Source organism: Oryctolagus cuniculus, chromosome 2 (genome assembly GCF_964237555.1).
Source record: "Oryctolagus cuniculus chromosome 2, mOryCun1.1, whole genome shotgun sequence".
Classification (NCBI taxonomy): Eukaryota; Metazoa; Chordata; class Mammalia; order Lagomorpha; family Leporidae; genus Oryctolagus; species Oryctolagus cuniculus.
In genome coordinates, this window is record NC_091433.1 from 74,499,098 (window position 1) to 74,525,315 (window position 26,218).

Genomic DNA, 26,218 nt, shown 5'->3' on the forward strand with positions numbered 1-26,218 from the left:
TTTCCTGAGTATATCTTGAGTAGTACAAACACTTCTCAGCTTGATATATTCCAATTTGTCAATTTTGGCTTTGATATGCTGTGCTTCTAGGGTCTTTTCCAAGAAGTTTTTGCCTATGCAATGTCTTGCAGACTTTCCCAAATGTTCTCCAATAATTTGACAGTATCGGGTCATAGATTTAGGTTCTCGATCTACATTTAGTATATTTTTGTGTAAGGTGTAAGGTAGGGGTTGTGTTTCATATTTCTGCACATGATAATACAGTTTTCACAGCACCATTTGTTGAAGAGACTGTCTGTTCCAGTGGTTAACTTTAACTACTTTGTCAAAGATAAGTTGGCTTAGATGCATGGATTGATTTTGGGAGTTTCTATTCTGTTCCATTGTTCTACATGTTTTTTGTTTCCAACTAGGGTGTTTTGATTATAACTGCCCCCTAGTATGCCCTGAAATCTGGTATTGTTATGCCTCCAGCTTTGGTTTTGTTGTATAAAATTGCCTTAGCTATTCTGGTTCTGTTGAATTTCCATATGAATTTTAGCATTTTTTTTCTAGATCTGAGAAGCATGTCATTGGTATTTTGATTGGGATCACATTGAAGCTATAAACTGCTTTTGGTAGTTTTGATTATTTATCTATAGTTATCTATTATTTATAGAGTTTTTATTATATTAATTTTTTCCAATCAGGAACAAAGAAGATTTTTCCATTTGTTTTTGTGTCTTCTATTTCCTTCTTTAATGTTCTGTAATTTTCATCTTAGAGATATTTAACTTCCTTGGTTAAATTTGTTCCAAAGTATACAATTTTTTCTAGCTATGGTGAATTGCATTGATCTTAGAAGTTCCTTTACAGCTATGGCATTGTCTGTGTATACAAAAGCTGTTGATTTTTGTGTGTTAATTTTGTAAGTTTCCACTTTACCAACTTTTTTATGAATTCCAATAGTCTCTTAATAGAGTCTTTTGATTCCTGAATATATAGAATCATGTCATCTGCAAAAAGGGATAATTTGACATCCTCTTTTCCAATTTGTATCCTTTTGATTTTGTTTTCTTGCCTAATGGCTCTGGCTAAAACTTCCTGGACTATATTGACTAGCAATGGTGGGAGTAAGAATCCTTGTCTGGTTCTGGATCTTAGTGGGTATACTTCCAACTTTCCTCAATTCAATAAATGCTGGCTGTGGGTTTGTCATAACTTATCTTCGTTGTGTTAAGGAATGTCCTTTCTATACTGAGTTTGCTTAATGTTTGTATCATTTAAGTATGTTTTATTTTATCAAATGTTTTCTCTGCATCTATTGAGATAATCATACACTTTTTGTTCTTCACGTTGTTAATGTGGTATATCACATTTATTGATTTGCATATGTTGAACCATTTGTACATACCAGGGATAAATCCCACTTGGTGAATAATCTTCCTGATGTGTTGTTGGATTAGACTAGCTAGCATTGTGGTGAGGATTTTTGCATCTATATTCATCAATGATATAAATTGATTTACTGGCTGTGCAGTGAATAATTAAATGCACTAGAAAAGGAAGTATGAGAGGGTATCACAGGTAAGAAAGTACTAATTCCCAAAATTTTAATTTCAAAATACATGTACATTTGTGTTCTAGTCATGATGCAAAATATATAATTTTCAATTGTTACTGGCTAACAATGTTTGCAAATATTACATGAAATATAATCAGATAAATATAAGAGATGGTAGTTGAAATTGGGGCAACATCATAAACCAAGCATAGATAGAAAAAAGATGTAGAATGTGCTTTAGAACTAGTGGATTCTCGGCCAGAGCCGCTGCTCACTAGGCTAATCCTCCGCCTGCAGCACCGCCACACCAGGTTCTAGTCCCGGTTGGGGCGCTGGATTCTGTCCCAGTTGCTCCTCTTCCAGTCCAGCTCTCTGCTGTGGCCTGGGAGGGCAGTGGAGGAGGGCCCAAGTGCTTGGGCCCTGCACCCCATGGGAGACCAGAAGAAGCACCTGGCTCCTGGCTTTGGATCATCACGGTGCGCCGGCCAAAGCTCGCCGGCCGCAGCGGCCATTTGGGGGTGAACCAAAGGAATAGGAAGACCTTTCTCCCTGTCTCTCTCACTGTCCACTCTGCCTGTGGAAAAAAAAAAAAAAAAAGAAAGAAATAGTGGATTCTCTAATTTATCAAACCATTGGATAACAGAACAGGAAGAGAGAGAACTATGAGATAATTTAAAAATATCAGGTTAGTTATCTCTAACTTAAACTATCCAAAATTATCCATTTTGTAACTGTCCCAAGTCAGCTCACACTTAGTTGATATATTTAATAATTGAAACTCTCCCACCCCCCCCCACATACACATACACACACACTAGCATGTTCAAGTCAAAAATTGGAAGCTATATTTGGATCATTTTCATTCATTCATCCCCATATTAATCCAGCAACAAGTCCTGTTAGTCCAGTTACCTTAAAACTACTCATGTCTCTCCAACACTGCTATCCCCATGGTCCAAACATTTACATTCTTTCCCCAAAATCACTAAAATTGTTCTAAATAGCTTCTTTGCACTTACCTGTGCCTTCGTCTCTGGCCTCAATTTGTTTTCCATCTGACAGTACGGATTTTTTTTAAAGCTTCACTGTTCAGCTATGTATGGCTGTTTAAATTTAGTTTTAAACAAATTAAATGCATTTTTGAAAACTCAACTCAGTTTCGATGTGCACATTTCAGGTATGTCTTATATCACTGCCACACTGGTCAGCACAGAGAATAGTCTCATCACTGCAAGAGTGTTATTGCATGGCAATGTTCCTAAGCATGAGCCAAGTCATGCAAGACTTTGCTCACAACTTCCACTGTTCATCATTACAGCTAGAATAGAATTCCCAGTTCACATCGTAGCCTATATGTCCATCCTGATATTTTTTCTGTTCCTCTTCCATATTATTACGTACGGTTCTCATTCTCTGCTACTCACTGGCTTCATTTCCATTTCTTTATTTAATTGTTTCTTCTTTTTTTTTTTTTTTTTTTTTTTGCATTTTCATTCTTCATTTCAATTTCTTATTGAAATTCAAACTTGCCTCTGAGATTTTGTCTTTGTTTTCCTTAGCTAAAGTATTCTTTCCTTTGCCCCTATTTCTCAATACGACTACTCCATTTTCCCATAGATACAATATGAGGCCACTTCTGACTACCTTATTGAGAGCTCCCTCTTGTAGTTATTTTGGATAGCATCATAACCTGGATTTATCAGATTTATTAGTATATTTATTGATTAGTGGATTTATTGGTTGCCTATCAACCTTACTGGAAGAAAAATTTTGCTGCCAGCCTTCTTTACTAGTGTATTTCTTAACACCTAGGACATTCTCAATAAATATTTGATGAATGAAGGAAACTAAAAAAGAAACTGAATCTACAGAGTTTGGGGAAAGGAACCTTAAAAATAAGGCAATCTGTGATGTGGAAAAATTGTAGATTTGTAAGGATCACATTTAAACATGTATATGTATATGTATATGGAATAGAAAGTTAAAAGGAAGATAGATTTCAAATTTTACCACATTGGGAGAAGTTATGTAAACAGTACACAGGACTGTCCAACTTTGCAAATTTCCTATGAATCTATATAACTATTACAAACAAAAAGGCTAAAAAAAACTGCACCAAATTGAGATACTCCTGACTAAATTTATAAAAGCAGAATCTATATGCATGAATACTTAAGGGAGAGAATTGTACATTCACATTAATGTAAGCTTTCCATTAGATATTTTATTAGCATAGTCAAAGTAAGCACTTTGAACTCCAGCAGCCAGTAATCCATAAAACTATACAATGGGTCACTGCTCTATTATACGTCTCTTAATCACTAGCAACCTCTTGTAGATGTTAGCTATAGGTGGTTGGTACTCTATTTTATATGCCTTCTGCACACCTCAAATTTTACCAATTGTCATTTTGCACTGACAATAATTAGCCTTCAGAGTGTCATGCATCTTTCTAGCCTCTCTGAAACCACAGACGCCCTCCTGGACTACAATAAGCGTGGCTAAAACTGATAGAAAATTTGTGTCTCCAGGAGAAACCCCAAAGAATATGTGATTAGGTGCTAGTAAGCGATTGCTCTAGCTTGCTGCCTGCCAGGAGAAAAGTTCAGGGAGACATTCTTCACTCTCCTAAGGAGGTTTCCATGGAAAGAAACCCTCACAGCCTATCGCAGTAGCCTATCCAACAATCCATTGTATTGGCTTTTTTATCTTCAACTTTTTTCTCCATTTTCTCTCACATCTGCTTCTTAGGAAAAGTAAGTCACCATTACCTAACTTCTTGTCCAAGAGTCTACTTAGAAGAGAAGCCATACAAATTTGTTGCCAGAAGTGACCCCAAAATGTACACTCTGGGGTGGAATTCTTCATCAGGACCACTTACGTCAGATGACAACAAAGACCACTGCCCTGCCATGACCCCCTCAGTGAGTGGATGATTTACCCTGAAGCAGAGACAGACCCCCACCTCAGGCAGACACCCAACAAGACAATGAACGTCCAGATCTGCTCCACGTGGCCCTCATTACCTCCTGGTCAATAAATAGGGTTATGTCTCAGTACAGCCCCAGAACAGATACATTTTCTCTGCTCTTAGATAACATACTCCATTTACTGAAAGAGTTTGAGACCTGCCAGTAGATAATGGAAGAGTCAAGATGAACATGTGTGAAAGTAGATATTCTGATTGTTAGACTGGAAAAGAGGTAAAAGAGAAAGTTAGCAGATAAGAGCAAAGTGATTGATGTAGGACATTTTCCCATGACTTGGGAATTTCAACAAGATTAAGGAAAATGCTCAGGACCAATAAGTTTGATTAAGTTGGCATTCTCCCTCTTTTTTTTTTTTTTTTTTTTTTTTTTAAGATATGACATTTATTTGAGAGGTAGAATTACAGATAGAGAGAGAGACAGAGAGAGAGGTCTTCTTTCTGCTGGTTCACTCCCCAAATGTCTGCAACTGTAGAAACTGAGCTGATTCGAAGCCAGGAGCCAGGAGTTTCTTCCAGGTCTCCCATGCGAGTGCAGGAGCCCAAGCACTTGGGCCATCTTCTGCTGCTTTCCCAAGACATAAACAGAGAGCTGGGTAGGAAGAGGAGCAGCCAGGACACAAACTGCCACCCCTGTGGGATGCTGGAACTGCATCTGGTGGAGGCTTCGCCCACTACTCTACAGCACTGTCCTCCTCCCTTCTTTCCTATCTGATGAGTCACATCTCAAAATTTTTTCTAAAACCAACTTTCTTGTGTTCCAATTGTATTCATGTTTAAAACATATTTCTGAAATATTCTGGAAGAAACATGCTCATCTCAAATAATCTCAAGGCCATGGTGGGACCACCAGTCACAGGTATTTCCTTACAGTAACTTTGCAGAAAAAGTAGTTCTATGCCATGGAAACATGAAATGATGTCCCTGTACTTATTTTTCTTTTATTATTTTATTTTGCCTCAGTTGAATTTTTAAGATCTGTTCCAACTCTGATATGATAAATTTTGTCAACTTGAGTGACGACAAAGTGCCCAGATTAAACATTATTTCTGAGTGAGTCTGTCTGCAGGATTGTTTCTGGATACTCGCATTTGCTTAGTGAATTCAGTAAAGTAAATTGCCCTCCCCAAGCAGGTGGGCAACATCAACTCCATTGAAGGCCAAAATAGAAAAAAAAAAGGTAGAAAAAGAAGGAGTTCCCCCTTTTGCCACCTGCCTGATAGTTTGAGCTGAGACTCTTCTCATTGTCTCTGTTCCTCTGACTGGGCTTATACCATCTGTTCCCCTTCTCGGGCCTTGGATTCATAGTGGATTACCCCACTGGTTTTCCTTCATCTTCAGCTCAGAAACAGATCATGGAACTTCATAATGCCTTGAGACTTTTCTTTTTTTTTCTTTTTTTTTTTTGACAGGCAGAGTGGACAGTGAGAGAGAGAGGGACAGAGAGAAAGGTCTTCCTTTGCCGTTGGTTCACCCTCCAATGGCCACCGCGGCCGGCGCGCTTTGGCCGGCGCACCACGCTGATCCGATGGCAGGAGCCAGGTGCTTCTCCTGGTCTCCCATGGGGTGCAGGGCCCAAGCACTTGGGCCATCCTCCACTGCACTCCCTGGCCACAGCAGAGAGCTGGCCTGGAAGAGGAGCAACCAAGACAGAATCCAGCGCCCTGACCGGAACTAGAACCCGGTGTGCCGGCGCCGCAAGGCGGAGGATTAGCCTAGTGAGCCGCAGCACTGGCCAAGACTTTTCATCATAGTAAATTTCCTTGTACATGTATATATGTATGTATGGCTAAATAATTGTGTGTGTGTTTATGCTATAAATATATGATATATATTTATCACTCCTAATGGTTCTGTTTCTCTGGAGAATTCTAAAATAAGGCTTAAAATTGTGTTATCTAATTATGATATTATAAATTGTGTTTACATGTAATAACTTGGCTCTAAAACTAAGGAACTGCCTCTTTACGATAACAAAAGATTTAACAGCTGGCATGGCTCTAGGTGAAGTGTAATTCTTCAAGGCAATGTCATCAAAAAATCAGCTGCTCGCTTTCTGTGCTTCAACATCTTCAGTGTTTTGTCCTTGCCCTCAGATTGTCCCCTTCATAGTCACACATTGTTCCTTATGTTAAATCTGGAGGTAACAAAAGGTGCATCTCTCTAGTGTTTCCTTATCAACAAAGAAAACCAGCCTTAGAATCCCCTCCGATGGTGATTAGTCTCATATGAGTTTCTCAACTCAGATCAATCAAAAGCATATATCACATGTATTTTCATTTTTATCATCATAATTAATTTCAGAACATGTGTTTATTTCCACTTTGTCAGTGAGCAACACAAAATGTAGAGAGAATAAAGTCCTCATTAAGAGGCTTAGTAGGTGAAGAAGCAGCTTGTGTTGGCCCAGTCTGCCAGGTTCTTAAGTCTTTTCCCTTCCGGAAGCATCACTCCTGGCTTGTCGGTGTAGGTTGTCGGGAGATATGTATTTATTTACTTCCAGCAAAAGCTTCTTAAAGATACACAAGATAGGAGCTACAGAAATGAAGAGGAAATACACTCTCAGCCAGAGGCTTAGGGAACAGAATTACTGCTTTCTGGAAAAGCAAGGGGAAAGACCCAGAACATAATAGTTTTGGAGGCAGCCTCATGTTTATTGTCTCCATTTCAGCTCCAGGGAAGAGCTCTGTGGAGTCTAGATGTTTTCAGGAGTCTGATCTGCAAATTAAATTTCTCTGATCTGAGAAATAAATAAGTAGGTGACAGATGTAGAACAGGAGAGAACTCTTGGTAGATATGATTGGGGAAGGAGGGGTGAGGTTGGAACTTTAAGAATTTAGATAGTGGCACAAAACAAGAAGTATACTGAGCAACACAAACAGCAAAAATAACTGCAGAGAAACCAAGGGATAACGTTTGTTTGTGGCATAGCCTTTGCAGGAATCTATTGTGACTAGATATGACCATGGGGCCATTGTTTCTGTGGGCATCTTTGAAGGTTTTGATCCAGTGTTGAGTATTGAAGACTATGTCAATATTTATGCACTGAGAGGCACGTGGACTGTTGAAAGAGAAAGAAACTTTGAAACATTCCAGGAATCTCCTCATCTAATTAAGTATTTTGACTTTTTCTTTTAAGACTACTAAACCTGAAATAAGGGGGCCAGGTCTAAGAAAGAGTACTGCATGAGTGGCCTCCCCCAGACTCCTACCCTGTAACACGCAATCACAATCACTTTATTGCTCCTATCTGGGAGAATTTTGCTTTCTAACTCCCATTGTCCTTTGGGGAAAAAAATGAATCAGAAAATGAACCAAGCTCTACTGAAAATAAAGTATCACTCACCTCCATCTTGTCCTCAGGGCCTTATTAAGTTGTTTATGAAGTAGGGATAAAAAGACGTATAAAGAACACATAGTCAGGTCACTCACTTATTTTGGACTACTGCTTATTGTTATACTTTTTGAATTCTCACTATTCAACAGGCCACTGAATGCACTTAGTTGGTTATTTTGATGTTACCTTTCCAATTAGATTGAAGTGATCTCATATTCTCCATTATTTCATTGAAAATTTCACATTAATCCCCCTGTCTATCCAGTTTCACTTGATACAGGAAACTCACAAATACCAAACTAATTTTTTTGTAGAAATGTTTAAGGGTAATCGCTTCTATGACTGTATTCAAATTGTTTCTCTGTCTAAAATGAAAGAGCAAAGCAGCTACATTGCTTTCTGCACTTGACTCAGAATTTCATGTAAGTGACTGAGTAAAAGCAAGCAGAAAGAATATAATCAGTAGGAATATTTACTGAATGGTTTTCCTTCCATTGTGTTGGACCCAGCACATGCTGTATATGGAAGTATAATACATATTGCAATCAAGAGCAGCAAAACGTTGAAGTTGGATATTTTTAAACCACAGGAAAATGTACTTTTTATTTCTAGAGGAAGCAAACTAAATTTAATATTTAAGCAGTTTTCTTCAAGACCAAGTAATTACTCTTATTGTCAGCAGGAAGAAAATTTACTCCCAGGAAATCATTAAGCAAACATGATCTGGGAATGAATGGCATAGCCATGCTTTGTAATGCTGCTAGCTTCCTCTTGGGATTGTGGTTGTTCACTGACAATCACATGCAGACCCACTACAGGAGAAGATGCAAAGCAAAAGGAAAGAAATTTCTTTGCAACCAAGAAAAGTCAGGTGGTTTAGAAAATAGAAATCCTAGGGTGAATCTAGAGCTAACATAAAGAGGAATGACTAGAAAGTACTCACATTGCCCATAAATAAGCAAACATTTCTTTCAGCATTATGATGAAATGGTCACATAATTCACATGGTGAGGTCAGTATACAGAGAGATCGGTTTGTTTGCAATATAAAAATCACAGTTGAAAACAAATGATAAAAACATTCCTGGCGCAAATGTATATTAGCATAAAACCAAGGAACTAAGTGAAGCTACAAATAGGGCTGTAAAGATAAAGTTTCTTTAGCCTAACTGTGAAAAGATCCAGTTGTTGATCATTCAATAAATGTTTCTCTGTATAAAGCTGAAAAAAAAAAGAATTACTAACATGGAACCACAAGTAAATTCTGGTAAACCAGAGGATGGCTTATGATGGGACAAAGGAACAACCCCAGGGATTCTGCATCGCTCATAGTCTGGAGTACACACACAGATACTGGAGGCTAAAGTGTGCCAATCAAGAAAAGGAGCTTGCTTGGGTAACCTGCCTCTTGGGAAGCCTGAATCCCAAGTTAAAGTGCTGCTTTGAGTTTCAGCTACCCCGTTTCATACCAGCTCCCTGCCAATGCTCCTGGAAAGCAGCAGATGGTGGCTCAACTACCTGAGTTCATGCCACACACATGCCAGCCCCAAATGGAGTTCCTAACTCCTGGCTTCAGTCTAGCTCACCCAGCAATTTGGAGCAAGAACCAGAAAATATATTTCTCTCTCTCATCCCTCTGTTTTCTCTCTCTCCCTCTTTCCCTCTCTCATAAAAGAAAAGCAAAGGATTTTTCCAAGTAGACTAGTTTTTCCTTTCTGAATGCTTTTAGATCCAAATCCTGTTCTTAGAGTTAAGATCAGCTGAAGATTCTTGGAGAAACTCTGGAGAGACCATGTGTCTGTACCCTGTGCAATAACCGGTAGCTCTCAGAGTTTTCTTTCTTTGAGGAGGATTTAGGCTTCAAATAATGATTGCTGGAAATTGGCAATAACCATCTTATTCTTTAAGCAATTCAAGAATGAATCACAATTTAATTATTTTTTAGCAACTCAAAAAAGAAACATTATTTGGTCACTAACAAATAGTAGTTAGTGTATTCTGTCTGGATGTTGCTGCCCATGGCCTTCCCTTTGCATATTCCACATGTTTCACTTTCCAAAGGCTTGAGCAGATACAGATTCACTGAAGGCATCTAATGTCACAAGTACAACAGAGTGGGGTACTCTCAGCAAAGACAGAGGAGGTAGCAGCTCCCTCTGTGTATGAGAGGGAGCAACTATCTCTATAGCAGAGATGAAAGAGATGCCACATAAAAGAGGTGCCATTTGAATTCCAGGTAAGAGTTTGCTAGGTGCAGATTGGGGTGCACAGATAGGAAGACATAACAGGAAAACAAATGGGCATTTCTAAATAAACAGAAATATGTTTGGAAATAGCTCTGGGTGGTTACAAGATAGCATTGAGAGGCAGGAATCACAGAAAACAAGGCTGGAGATGTGTGTAGGAGCTACAGTACAAAGAAACTCCATGGCCATTCCACAAAGCACAGTGAGTCTTTTCTGTGGGGACAAAGCTACATCCTCTTGCCTGCTGTCCACACACGGTTTTTACCACCATTTCCTCTATGTGCATTTAAACATTTCATTTCCCTTATTCTCTCTAGCAGAGAATTTTTCTATTTTCTCACGAGGTAGAAATCTCCATCCTGAAAGTGAAAGTAGTATGAACAAAAATAGAAGAGTTCCTAAAGCTGTCTGTGCTATGGTTCATTGTTTATGAGCCGATGAATATTTGAAGTGTTAGAAACAGAGGAAGAGATGAAGATACATGCTTAATGTAGAATGGGAGTTCTTGCTTCCCTTTCATATATAAGCATCAATCACATAGAAGAAAAAATATAAAATATAAAATCATAAGGGAAAGAGACCCTGAGAGAGCCGATGTCTCGAGGGAGTCTGATATCTTGACTTTCAGAGGAACAAGCCCCTCCAAAGAAAAACAGTGCATATGAACTGCCTTCCCTGTGGCAGAACAAAAGGGAAGGGCCCGTGTTGTGGCTGCTCCTCTTCCAATTCAGCTTCCTGCTAATGGCCTGGGAAAACAGCAGAAGATGGCCAAATGGTTAGGCCCCTGCCACCCTCATGGGAGACTTGGCAGAAACTCCTGGCTCCTGGCTTCAGCCTGTCCCAGTGCTGGCTGTTGCGACCATCTGGCGAGTGAAACAGTGGATGGGAGATCTTTCTTTCTGTGTTTCTCCCCCTGTCTCAGTAACTCTTTCAAATAAATTAATCAATTTTTTTTTTTTTTTTTTTTTTTAGAAAAAAGAACATGAGGAAAATGACTAGCTAGTGAGTAAGGGGAGATCAGTAACTTCCTAACAAGTGATTAGAAGGTAACCATCTACTAGTGTGACCATCTGGAATGGATGGAGGCCCCAGCCCAAGGGAGGTTCCCACTCACAAGCTGTTTTCCACAATTCTGCACTGGATACTCTTGAGAAAGACTGAGGATGGACAGGAAACCAGAGAGAGAGCCCGGTTACTGGGCAGGCAAGGTGCTCTGTTATCTTTGTGGATAGACATAGATCTTGCATCATTCTTCACTGCTTTCTCAGGTGCATTAGCAGGGAGCTGGGATGGAAGCTGAGCAGCCGGGATTTGAACCAGCACTGTAATCTGGAATGCCAGTTTAGCATAATGTGCCACAACAGCGGCCCCGAGGGAATTTGGGGATTGCAGTACCAGATAGAAATACATTTTACAGAGGGATAATCAAAGAACCTGGAACTGGAATAAGAATAAAATGTTCAAGTCAACAAGAAAGAAAGTCCAAGAATATATTTTGGTTTATAAAATATTGTAGGTTAAGGCAAAGGTGACACTTCAAAGCAGCAATGAAAAGATAAATTATTCAACAATTGCTACTGTGACATTTGTTTATTAGGGGGGAAAATTGAGTATGATTCTGAATAATGATCTCACAATATAAAATGTAGATGAAATTAAACTTAATTTCTAAAAATAAAAACAGAATGCACTTTTAAAAAAATAAAAATATCAGATTTCCATCTGTAGTATATATGAAAGGTAATTAAGTACCTAATTGTAGTGCTAAGTTGATTAAAAATACAAGTAACAGAATAAGAAATAAGAAAAAAACTATTCTAATTTACTCAGAAAAAGACTTATACAGACAAACCACAAAGAAGACAAGAAGACATTTAATGCAGAGATATTAAAATTTGTTAAATATTGATTAAAATCAAACTTGTAAAAATGAAACAGAAGTTTCCTAACATCAAATATCATGTTTTTATAATTCTAAGTCCTCCACTTGTCCAAGAAGGAATAGAAAATGTCCTTCTATATTTCAATGAAAAGAATGTAATTGGCTTTGCCTTTCAACAGAGCAAATTAGGAAAATATATCAAACAGGACTGCTCATACCTCTTGACCTTGTAGTTCTGCATTTAAATGTATGCTAATAAAATCTAGTCAGAGATGTTTACCAAGGTTTATGTACAGTGAAGTTTATCAGATGTTTCTTATAATAGAGGAAAAAATCAACAGTAAAAGAACAAATAGAAACAAATATAGCAGTGGTGTGGACTATTGCTGTTATTGTAATAAAAAACTTGCAGAATAATTAATGATGCAAATGAATTCCATGTTACAGATTTCTTTAATAATAGATTCGTGTGTAAGGAAAACATAAAAATAATAATACCTACTTTTAAGCAGAATGTATAAAGTGATTGTAAATATCTAAAAAATTGTATATATTTTTAGGTTTCAAATTAATGCCTATAATTAGATTGTCCAAATCTACCCCTTCTCTTCTCACTTAAGTGCTTCCCAATCAGGTTTTAATTGTATGAAATTTCCTGAACTTGTTTTTGACAAGTTCTACACTCATATCTGCTTTGCTCAATGCAAAGGTCAAAATTCAGTCTTTAATTTACTTGCACAGCATTTAAAGGGCCACAACACCCACACGTCTATCTCTAGCTGTATATTGGCCCTGCAATGCTTACCGCATTTTCTTCATGCGATCATTAGTAGATGGGCACACAGGTTGATTGCATATCTTTGTTATTGTGAATTGGGCTGCTATAAACATGGGAGTGCAGGTATCACCTCTTTCTTACCTGATTCTGACTTCACTTCCTTTGCTGTGGGGTAGCTTTCCAGGAGTGGAATAGCTACAACATGATGTAGATCCACTTTTAGGTTTCTGAGGAATCTCTGTACGGATTTTCCTAATAATTGCACTGATCTGCATTCCTGCCAATTAACCTGCTCAATTGTCTGCTAAAGTCAGTGACCACTATGTTAGACACAGGCAAGAGAGGCTTCTGCCCTGAATGGTGCATTCAAAAGACACCACTTGACCCTTGTCTTTGAGTGTGGAGGAGTCTGTGGCCCAAGTGGTATTTTCACATCATGGCAACACAGTTCTTCCCCTTCTAAATGAAAAATCAAATAGGAAGAATTCTAAAATGTCTTATCAGATATCCTGTCAGCTCCTGTCTGTTGTGCGTGTGTGCCCCCAGGCATACACCAGGACTCTGGTATGTACATCCTTGGGTGAGAAGGGGCGAAGGAGCCGTTGAGCAGTGGTTTGGAGTTTGGAGCACACAGTACAGAGTGTTGATAGAGAGGTGCATGAGTCTTTTTCTACATGGGGAGACGAGGCTGCTGGGCAGGGAGCTAGCTCTTTACTGGCTGCTACAGCTGCCCTGCAAATTCCGAGAGCGCCAAGAACCCCACAAGCGGCTTTGTAAAGTAAGCATGCAATGTAGAAAGTCTGTAATCATTCACTCCCTTTAGGAAATTGTTACTAGAAAATTCATAGAGAAAATAGATTGGGTTATTCCACAAATTCCAACTCTAATGTTTGCTCTCATCCACAGCTTTCTGTTTTTTTTTTTTTTCTTTTTTTCCTGCCTTGTGCTAAGCCTATGGCAGTAATCAGATATATGCAGAAAAGTCCAGATTAAGAGAGGGTTTTATATTCAGAGACCCTAGTATTTTCATATAGTGCTATAAAACTGTAAAATATTAATATGTTTAGAGAAGATAATTTGACAAAACATGTAGCAAAACTCTTAAAAATGAGCAGGAGCATCATTTGTCCAGCAAATTTAAAGCATCCATATCCTACATCAATGTTAGGATTCAATTCCCAGATCCCGATCCCAATTCTAGCTTCCTGCTAATGCAGACCCTGAGAGGCTGCAGGGGTGGCTCAAGTAGTTTGGTCCCTGCCACACACATTGGAGTGAACCACCAGTTGAGACAATTCACTCTACCTGCCTCTCAGAAAAAAAAAAAAAAAAAAAAAAAAAAAATCAGTCCTAAAATTCTACCTTTGGGAATGTATCTGAGGTGGTTAGTGGTTTGGTACAGCATGTTAAGCCTCTGCCTGCAATGCAGGTATAATATATGGGTGGTGGTTCAAGTCCTGGCTGCTCCACTTCTGATACAGCTCCCTGCTAAGGCGCCTGGGAAAGTGGCAGAGGATGGCCCAAGTCATGGGCTCATGCACCCATGTGGGAGACCTAGATGAAGCTCCTGGCTTTGGCTTGGCCCAGCCCTGGCCATTGTGGCCATTGGGGGAGTGAAGCAGTGGATGAAAGATCTCTCTCTCTCTGTCTCTCCTCTGTCTGTAACTCTGCCTTTCAAATAAAAATTTTTAAAAATCTTTTTTTCAACGAAATGTGTCTAAAGGAAAGAAACATAGTAGCATTGATATTTTCCAAAAAGGATATGCATGCTAGTATTGTATCATATAAATACTATATACATATAGGTATCAACAAAATGAATTATTAATCTGTCTGTAATACATTTATAAAATACATACAACTCCTAAATATGATATGGTAGAATAATCTTTCAAGACATGAAAGTATATGTATGCTGTATTAAGGGAGATATTATTAGTCAAACACTTACATTGAATATAATCCTTTTTCAATAGAAAATGTGTTTGCATCTGTGGAAATACTTTTTCTATCTATAAATTTTTGAGTATATCTTCAGTTGACAGTAGATATCTCTAAATGGTGATGATATAATGCATTTTTAAAGGTTTTTAGATAAATTTTTATTTGATAGATAATGAATTAAGATACTAAATATTTTTATATGAAAGAATTATAACATTCAACCTTACAGTATCAAATAAATTATATTCTGAATACTTTATAAGGTTTCAAAGGGTTCAATTCTCTTTGGTTATCTTGTGCTGTAAAATTCACATGTCTTTAAATAGAATATTCACAGTTTCATGTTATTTATCTTGTTCTTAGCCTTGCATTATATTGTTAGTGTTTATGACATAATTTACATTTTTCTTCTATAAAATAAAGATAATAGTTTTTATTCACAAGGGTGTTTTGACAATTAAATGATGTATGCATGTGCATAGTTAAGTAATGTATATTATAATTTTAATCTAATTTTTATTTTTTCGAGTGATAAAAATATCTATTTGAATGTATTCCATTAGAGTATATATTTGTATTTGCCCAAATGAATTATGATAAATTATAATTCTGGTCTTATAATGTTTCTAAAAATAAAATATCTTAGAGAATGTTCAATGTCTTGGTATTTAATATTCAAGCTATTCTGATAATTTTGCTATGACCCTGACTTTTTAACTTTGGTTCCTGTCATGAATCTGACTTGGACTTACTTCATCAATAAATGGATTATGTGTTACTTAATTTTCATAAAGAGCAATATTCCTTGGAAATACTTTGCTTCCCATCAGAATATTTGACCCATATCAGGACAAGTTCTTAAGATAAAAATTACATTTAAATCATTTAAATGCTCAGTTTTTTGGAAGCTATTTAAATTTTACATTCTGAAAGTATTTCAGTTTGAAGAAATTATGAAAACAAGATTGGGGACATATATTGTGGGGCCAGTATTGTAGCCTAGCAGGTAAGTCTGTTACCAGCGATGGTGGCATCCCTTATGGTTCATATCTGGTTACTCTGGTTCCTGTGTAGCTCCCTGCTGATGGCATGAGAAAAAAGCAGTAGAAGATGGCCCAAGTGTTTGTACTTCTGCCATCCATGTGGGAGACCTGGATGAAGCTCCTGGCTCCTGACTTCAGCCTGACCCAACCCTAGCCACTGTGGCCCTCTGTGCAATGGGCCAGCAACATTTTGGCCACATCCTTTACTCAGTATGGAAGGCTATTTGCTCTTTGAAAGATAAAGTATCGCCATCATATTAATTGCCTCCCAAAGGAGATTGGCAATACACTCTTGATGAACAGCATCATTGACATAATTAATCCAAGAAATTCCCATAAAGAAGTATTTGATACAAAACTGAGTCACATAAAGCTAAGTTTAACTAAACCTACAATACTCACTATCATTCATTTGTAAAAGCAAACTTTTAGTATAAATTAATGTATTTTATTAGGGAACATTTGGAAAATTTTATCAAGGTCATAATGATTTTAGCTTTATAACATCCTCATCATTCCCAAATTTCGGTGAATCTTAAGAAGTAGACTTTAATTGATCACCCTTATTTTGATAGTAGTAAGGAGCCCCCCTCCTGTCCATTATAGGAAAGGAAGAAAGTTCACAGTTTTTCTCATTTATTATATGTTGTTTTCTTAGGTCATACAAGATTTCATTTGCAACCAGTGTCTCTCAAGCCTAATGTATTTTGAAGGAATTATCATCTATCCAGGTATGAAAACATTGGCCTAACTGCTGATATTTACCCAAAATGTAAAGTGCACTAGGTTGGAAAACACACCCAAACTGTAGTCCTGATTTTGTCTGTGTGATTTGGAACAACTGTCCTTAAAATTCAGAACCTTGAGTCCCTCATCTGTCATGTGACTACACTGAATTAGATACTCTCTTAATATGTTTTCTGTCTCTAGTTTTAGTGAGTTCGTTTTGTCCTAGGAGTCAGACTAAGAAAATGAGGTTGGCTGAGAGATGCCTTGTGATGACAAGAGCAGGCCAGAAAGTATTTCAAGCTGCAAGGCAGGCCTGAGGCATCTTAGGTTCCAAGTAAAAAAGGAAAGGACTGGTGCCCAAGCTAGCATGAGCCTACACCTACAGTTGAAGGGTGTTCATAATTACAGCAGCGGGCAGAGCTTGTGCATTGCCATGGTTTGTCTCCTCCCAAACTTAGGCTGAAACTTAATTCCCATTGTAAATGATTGAGGGGTGGAACTATGAAGAAGTGATTAGGTCACTATCATTTATTATGGGAGATGAGGGAGTGTGTTCCTTATGCAAAGGCGAATTCACCCTTTTCTTTCTTTCTTCTTTCTCTCTCTTTTTCTCTCCCCTCCTCCTCCTCCTCCTCCCCATCCCCTTCCCTCACCTTCTCTTGACCTTCTAACCTCCTCCATATTATGACCCTGCAACCAAGACCTCTCTAGATGCTGACACTTTGAACTTGGACTTCCCAGTCTCTACAAATAGTAGAAAATATGTTTGTTTATGATAAATTACCCAATCTCAGGTAATTGCTACAGTAACACAAAAGAGACTAACACAGGTTTCTAAAAGGGAGAAAAAGAAGAGGGATAATTTGCTATTCATCAATTGTTGTGCTAATTCCTTTAATCATCATTTAACTTTATCTCTGACATAAATCCCAGGTAATGTGCTGGCAGTTACTAGTCTAACTCACCATCACTTCTCATCTGGACTGCTGCAATACTCTACCCAACACATCCCAGCTCTACTAAAGCACAGATACAAATGAAAGTTGTCTGTGTTTCCCCTGTACAATAGGATATTTGAGATGTGTATACATTGTGAAATTCTTAAATCAAGTTAATTTATATGCCTATCATCCCACATACATAGGCTTTTTGTGGTGAAAACATTTAGGTCCTAGTCTCAGTAATTTTGATGTATACAATGCATAATTATTAACTAAATTCACTCTGATATATGAAGTTATTAAAATCTCAGGTGTCGTGACTTAGGTTTTTACTGGGCTCCTTCCTGGAATGATTGTCTTCTGCCACTCCCACCCCCATGCACTATCTTTCTAGCATTGATAATTTGCAAAATGTTAGAATTATTTTGGTTTTATTTACTACTTAAACCTGTCACCCCCTAGTGTAAGAGGAAATAGTTTCTAACATGAATGAATTGACTCTTGGCCTTACATCTACATGTTCCTCAAGTCAAGATACCTAAGAATCTAGTTTTTTTTTTTTTTAAGATTTATTTATTTTACTTGAAAGAGTTACACAGAGAGAGAAGGAGAGGCAGAGAGAGTTCTTTTATCTGCTGGTCTACTCCCCAAATGGCCGCAACAACCAGAGCTGTGCCCATCCAAAGCCAGGAGCCAGGAACCACCCCCAGGTCTCCCTTGTGGGTGCAGGGGCCCAAGGGCTTGAGCCATTTTCCAGGCCACAGCAGAGAGCTGGATAAGAAATGGAGCAGCCGGGACTTGAACCAGTACCCATATGGGATGCGGGCACTGCAGGCGGCAGCTTTATTGGTTACACCACAGTGCTGACCCCAAGAATCTAGTTTTACATCGTGTAACAGATTTGATGAAAAAATATCATTATTTCTGTATGTGTGAAGATAAAAGTTATTTTAGTCTCAAAAGTAAATGGAAAAAATCTTGACTCTGATCACCACCATTTTAATATGCCCCAAACAGAAATACATATTTCCCATATTCCAATTTAAAAATAATTCATCTTAGTAATTGATTTTTGCTATTCAAAGCTCCTTTGAGTTTACTCATCCTATATAACAGAAAATCTGTATTCTTTGATATCTCCATATTCCTCACTACAACCATATCTCCCTGGCCAGCTCCTAGCAACACCCATTCTACTCGCTGTTTCTGTAAGTTCAACATTCTTAGCTTCCATGTGTGAGCGAGATCACAGGCAAATGTCGTTCTGTGGCAGGCTTCTGCACTTAAAATAATGTCCTTCAGTTTCATCTACCTTGTCAGAAATTACAGGCTTTTCTGAATAGGCTGAATGGGATTTGGGTTTTATTATTGGAGTGATAAGGAGCCATTTAAAAAGTGTAAGCAAGGGGTTTGCTCTAATTTAATCTGATATATATCATATATCATATATATCATATCATTAACATATCATACATATGTGTGTGATATAACATATCATATGTGTGTGTGTGTGTGTGTGTGTAATTTGAAAGGCAGACAAACAGAAAGAGAGGCAGAATAGAGAGACAGATCTGCTATCTGTTGTTCATTTCTCAAATGCTCACTATAGCTGGAGCTGCACTAGGCCAAAGCCATAAACTAGGTACTCAGTCTAAGTCTCCCATGTGAGTGGTGAGGACCTATGTACTTAAGCCATAACCTGTTGTCTCCCAGGATCTGCATTATTAAGAAGCTAAAATAGAAAGCAGAGCCAGGACTCAAACCCATGCACTCCAATATGGGATATGGGCATTCCAAGCAGCAACTTAACTTCCATGTCAAATTAATGCCCCACGTATCTGATTTAAGTAAAATTTTGCATGGAAAATAGAGGCTGGACAAGAATTACAAAGGAGAACAATCAAGAGACTAATGCATGCTTTGTTTTAAGAAATGTCTGTTCGGTTCCTTTACCCTTGTTTTGAGTTTTCTTGCTATTGAGTTGAGTTTCTCATATATTTCTGATATTAGTTCCTTATCAGATGAATTACTTACAGATATTTTCTCACTTTCTATGTGTTTTCTCTTCACTCTGTTGATTGTTTCCTTTACTGTGTAAGAACTTTTTAGTCTTATGCAATGCCATTTGAGAAATTTTCCTTTTGTTGTCAACTTTTTGAGCTCATATTCAAAGAATCGTTGCTCAAATTGATGTAAACTAGTTTCACAGTTTTGCATATTATGTTTAAAACCATAATCTATTTGATTTGGTGTTTGTATGTGGTATGATATAATGGCCCAGTTTCTTTATTCTGCATGTACCTGTACAGTTTTCCCAAGACCATTTATTGAGGAGATGATCCTTCCCTCATTGTGTCTTCTTGGTTCCTTTGTCAAAATCAACTGAGTGTTGGGGCTCTGTCGCTCCCCCTCTTCGTGGAGGAACGACACTAAACCCTGCCTAGGCTTCATATCCGAGTCACGGCACCATTATGTCGCTCCCCTTCTTCGCGGAGGAACGACACAGGACCCTGCGCTGTTCTTTTGTCTGCTCGGCCCTCCCCAGGTTTGCTGCTGGTTCTTCCTGGGTTGGCTACCGACCCTTCCACCTCTGTGGAAGGGCGGTTCCCCCTGCCACTTTCCCCACTTCCGCGGGGGAGTGGCACACCGCCGGCCGGCTCTCTCGGGGGCTGCACAGGTGTTCCTCTTAGATGTTCCTGGTGCATGTTGTCTCTCTCCTCCTTTATAGTCCTCTTCCACCAATCCCAACTCTGCTACCCACACGCCGAGTATGCTGCTCTCCTCCAATCAGGAGCAGGTCCTACAGTTTATTGGTTGAACTGGAGGCAGCTGTGTAGAAGCTATTTACTCCTCTCCCAGCGCCATATTGTGGGAGAGCAGATGCATAGAATAAGTCTTAATTCCAGTAACAGTGTAGTCCGAATTGCTCCCCACAGGGCTCACTTGGTTAATCCTCTGCCTGTGGCACTGGCATCCATATGGGTGCCGGGTTCTAGTCCCAGCTGCTCCTCTTCCAGTCCAGCTCTCTACCTGTCAAATAAATTTTTAAAAAAATGGAAAAAAATAATTGAGTGTAAATGCACAGATTTATTTCTAAGCTTTCTATTAAAATGGTATAGGTTTATATATCTGTTTTAAGCCAGTATTTCTTATGTATTATTCCAACTTTACAGTACATTTTGAAGTCAATTGTGTGACACCTTCAACTTTGCTCAACATCGCTAATGATTAAGGAAGCACAAATCAAAACTACTATGATATATTCCCTCATTCCAGTTAGAATGCCTTTATCAAAAGACAAAAGCTAACAAGTGCTGATGAAGATGATGAGAAAAAGAAACCTTTGTATACCAGTGGAGAGGAATGCCATTATAAATGATAACAAGGAAGTTTTTATAAATAAAAAATAGATCTACCATATTATCCAGCAAACCCACTTATGGATATATGTAAAAAGTTGAAACTAGTGGTTGGAGAGAGATCTGCACTCTGTGTTCTTTACAGTATTATTCACAATAGTCAAGAAATTGAGGCTTTGAATATTAATACATGAGCATGGTTTAAAAAGGACTTGCTGCTGAATGCATTAAGTTGTCAATGAAGAACCTCCAGCTCTGTAAGGATCCCAACAATGTGTGGAGGGTGACAAGTATGAAGCACTTGAGTATGGAAACGTGGAGCCACTGCCAACTTGGTTCACTTTTAGCAATGCTGAGAAAGCATCAAGTTCTGAGATTTACTGGGAAAGCTTAAAAAGACCTAAGAAAATGTTATTCAATACTTGATCAAGAACCCAGGAATCCATGAAAATTTTCTCAAATAATTTTGCATTGTGTCACCAAATCATAGTTGCAATAAAATCATTTGATATTTTTTAAGATTTTTAAATGATACGTAGAAAATGAAGGAAAAGTAGAAAAAACTATTCTTTTTATTTTTTATTTTTTGACAGGCAGAGTAGACAGTGAGAGAGAGAGACAGAGAGAAAGGTCTTCCTTTTCCATTAGTTCATTCCCCAGTGGCCACTGCGGCCAGCGCACCGTGCTGATCCAAAGCCAGGAGCCAGGTGCTTCTCCTGGTCTCCCATGTGGGTGCAGGGCCCAGGCACTTGGGCCATCCTCCACTGCACTCCCTGGCCACAGCAGAGAGCTGGACTGGAGGAACAACCGGGACAGAATCCGGCGCCCTGACCAGGACTAGAACCCTGGGTGCTGGCGCCACAGGCAGAAGATTAGCCTAGTGAGCTGCGGCGCAGGCCCGAAAAAGCTATTCTTACACGATAAGATTTTTGTATTATATATTACATTTATAATATCCTTTAGATATTTCCATTATAATAATTTTAGGAAATGATTTAATAAACTGCATCATTTTAAATAGATACATTTTATTTTCCTTTAAAGACATTTCTTTTTTATGATTAATGCTTAAAGAAGAATAAAAGAATTCTGTACTAATCTACAGGATGCTAGGAATAAATAACCAGAAATCATGATACAAATTTTCAAGTTAGTCCAAAATTCAATCCTCTCAATGATTTCTAGGCAATTAACAGAAGATTGTTGTGAAACAAAATCAAGAAAATCTCATATTCATTTTAAAGATCTATAAATGCATTGTGTTTTTACTTTATAATACAACATATCTTGTCATGGGGCAAAGGGAGAATGATTCCATAAAGCCACAACGTAATGTCACCATGTCTTCCATATGTGATCATTAGCTATTAAATCTCTCAGTACCTTATTTTTGAGTAATCAACATTATTCAGTTACTACCCTTAAATAAAATGCCTTGCTATCTAAAATATTACTATTGCTATCATAAGATAACAGAATGCTACATGGCATTGGCATCAATAAGAAAGGACATTGTTGTTTGCAAAAATAACACTTTCCTCCAAAGCTATGACCTGAGTAACTTAGCATGCTTTCCTTGTCTACAAAATATTTTCTGAACTTGCTAGATTGCATGATTACAATAAGGAAATGGCAAATGGAGCACGTGTCTTCTGTATCTGTGAATAAACTGACAACTTGGTTGAGTGACCTTTTCAGACTTTCTTCTCCTCCTTCTTCTACTCCTTTTATTTGCTGAGTATATTTTAGTATTTATAAAAGTTCATGGACTGACAACTCTAGAGACAGTAGTTCCTCATGAACATGCAGATACTGATTAGTAATTGGTAGTATGTACTCTGCCCCGGGAGATGGTCTTACTCTGTGTGCACAGGGAGCTCTGGTTTTGCCAATGAAGTTGTTGACAAAGATGGCAATAAGTGTCAAGCAGAGAGAGGTCAATACAACAAAATCCAAGAGAATAACTGGGTTTCTATTCAGTGTGTACATCTACAACCTCAGGAATGTAGATCAAAATGGAGGAACCAAAGGAAGATAATACTATTTATTGTTCAGGTCATGTTGTAAGGCAGACACTATATGCCACATTGGTTTTTTTTTTTTTTTTTAATCTTTAAAATTCACTTCAGTAGTGGTAGAAGAAAAGCAAGTTCAGAAAATGAATGGTTCATTGTTCTGATTAAATAGAAATTTGGATTTCTTCATCCTCTTTCTTCCAGGTTCCTAACTAGCACACACATGCATTTTTCAAAGTAATCTACATATTAGGACAAAACTAGCATGCACCAAGCAATTAAAATGGAAGGACACCACATTCGATTTGAAAAGATGTCAACCAACGATTGCTTTGTTTTACAGTTTCTCTTTTCACTCTTTCAATTATGCCTACTCCTCCTCTACCCACATGAATTTGCTATTTCTCAAAATGTCAGTTTAGTAAATTTTTTAAGGAGCCAATAATGGAGCTCTAGGAGCATGCTGTCAGATTAGAATATTGAAATGAACACAAACTGAAATCAGTAAGACGTAGTTTTGCTAAACCACCCCTACTTTTTTATAAACGAACGACCTCGAACAAAGTCTGTCATCTAGGATTATCCCTTTGTTTATGTATAAAATGAAAATAAAATGACATAGAATTAGTGGAAAATAAGATAATAGCTCTTAAAAATATTTCCATCCAACACAGTGCTTAACTGATGTTCGGAATGTGACGTACCATCTGATCAGCCTTCTCTAGGTAACATAGGCGAAGACCAATGTGTTCAACTTTCGTGTCTAGTCAAACAATGATTTCAAATTAGAGCACATAAAAATGAGTCAAGGGCAGTGATGAGATTTGTTAAAGAAATATCTGGGGCAATTGTAAGACTTCAGGGCTCTAAAGCAGTCATACCTATTCAAGGAACCTCTGCTGTTTTGCCATCTGGACAGGTAATGGACAGAATTGGTCAGGAGGATAAGAGTAGGAAGAGTACATGATGAATACGCATGAGTAGGAGATGGCTTCGATAGTTTTAGCTTTCCCATTATGATCTTTTCCATCCAAAGAGAAATAATCCCTGCTAGCTTCACCAAACACTCTGAGCTCTAATTTTACTCAGATCAACAGCACTCTTCTCTCCCACTTCCCAGTTCTTCAAATGTACCTGCAATCAGCATATAAGCTTTGCCTACTCACTCTTAGAGATGGCTGACAGGTTGAACAGGGATTTATGCATGGCATAGGAACTAATGCTACTAAAAAACTCTTAGAGAAATATTGCATTAGTGAAAATTGTGTAACCATTTAAATAGAATTTGTATTGGGTGCTTTATCTCTAATACAAGTATTTAATTTTGTGTGCTTTTCCTGGAATCTCAGAAGTTGAAAAAAAATGAATAATAGGAAAGGAGAAAGAAGTAACCTGAAAATAATATTAAGGAATCTGTATTCCATTTCTTTTCATCAAATTACCCTGATTGGTAATGTCCAGCTAATAACACTGAGCCCTCATTACACGGAAGTTAACTGCCCTTTCTTTTGGCTCTTTAAGTAATATTTGAAGCAATTTGGCTACATTATTATGAAACACAAAAATACTCATCACCATTGATATAATACTTATACTTTTAAACCAGTATCAGAAGTAGGGAAAGAAAAAGAACATTTATGCCAAAAATATCAATTACAGAGCTATTTATGTTTCCAAAAATAGCATACATAGCCAGCAACAGATAAACAGTAATATAAATTCAGGCATATCCATAATATCTGAAATTATATTATCTGAAATTATATGACCAGTAGAATAATTATAAATTTTATGTCAGAGAATGTCTAAGTATTACAATATTAAGTGACAAAACCATAATAAATTTTTATATACACAATTATTTCAATTGTGTGAAAAACATTAAATGAACACTGAAAGTAATACATCAAAGTATAATTACTTTTTATTTCTTGTATAAAGAGAAATTGTTTTTCTGCTTTAAACATACCACTCATTATAATATACATTATCTTCATACTCAGAGTAAAATTTTTTTAACTTTTATTTCATGAATATAAATTTCCAAAGTACAGCTTATGGATTACAATGGCTCCACCCCATAACTTCCCTCCCACCTGCAACCCGCCCCTTTCCCTCTCCCTCTCCCCTTCAGAGTAATATTTTTAAAAGAATGTTGTGAATGGGTTCGCCCGGCAAGATGGCGGAATAGGAAGGGAGCACACTGATAGTCTGGGGAGAGATAGTTTAATAAAAGTGGAGATACTGCAGGTTCAAGGAAGAGTAGGGGAGGAAACAGCAGAAGAAACTCTTCCGGAACGCGTGACTCACAGCGGACCTGCGTGGACAGCGTGGGATCCCACAGTTTGGGACATCAGCGGCAGACTCAACACACCAGCGCTGGAACGCGAGGTGAGCCGAACCTCAATAGCCCGAGACACCGGCAGGCAAGTGGAGAGAGGAGACTAGAGGGAACGACCCCCCGGGGAGGGGGGGGGGGAAGTTCACAAGGCTAACTGGAAGAGAGAGAGAGAGAGAGAGAGAGAAAAAAAGGGTGACTAGTACGGACACGGGTTTCTCTCTCTCCGCTCACCTCTCAAGGGCGAGCAAGACAAAGAGCAGGCGCCATCTTGGACATACGTCATAAGCAGAGCGACCTCAGGTCTGCACCGGCCCTGAGCCTAGCAGAAAAACCTGACTCTGGGCGGGGCGAATTAACAGGAGATTAGGAGCTAGTAAATTTGTGGTGCTACTGAACTGAGACTGTGAAAAAAGAGACGGTGGGGGAGAGAACTCACGGAATTCACGTGAGCACTCTCCAGAGACGCTACAATTCCGTAACTTTGGCAACCCAGTGGGAGGCTGAAGGAGAATTTGAGCCCACTCTGAGGGCCGAACAGATTCCCTGTGTGGTCCTTGGGAAAGAGCTTCCGATCTCTGGCTCCTGTGGGTATATCATTTGCCTGCTAACTACCTCCAACTTCGTTCAGCTGTGCGGAATTACTTCCCTTTTGAATCAAAAAAAAAAAAAAAAAAAAAATAAAGAGAGAGAGAGAGATTTACCACGCCTAACCTGGGAGTGTCACCTTTGGCACACCAAACAGAGCTCTCAGGCCACACCCATCTCAAGCCCTAAGGCTCCATCAAAAACGGATAGTCCACTTAATCTAGAGTCATAGTATAACAAGAAAAAGCACCACAGTGAAGAAACCAAATATCTCCAATATGCCAAATAACAAACGCAAAAACCGAGGTAATAAAAACAAGGAAGTCACCATGACGCCCTCAAATGAAAAAGACACCCCAATTCAAGATTATGAAGATGATGACATAGAAGAAATGCAAGAAGCAGATCTCAAAAAATTGATAAGAACATTAAGAAGTTCTCAAAAACAAATTCTTGAACTACACAAATCCTTAATGGACAAGATAGAAAA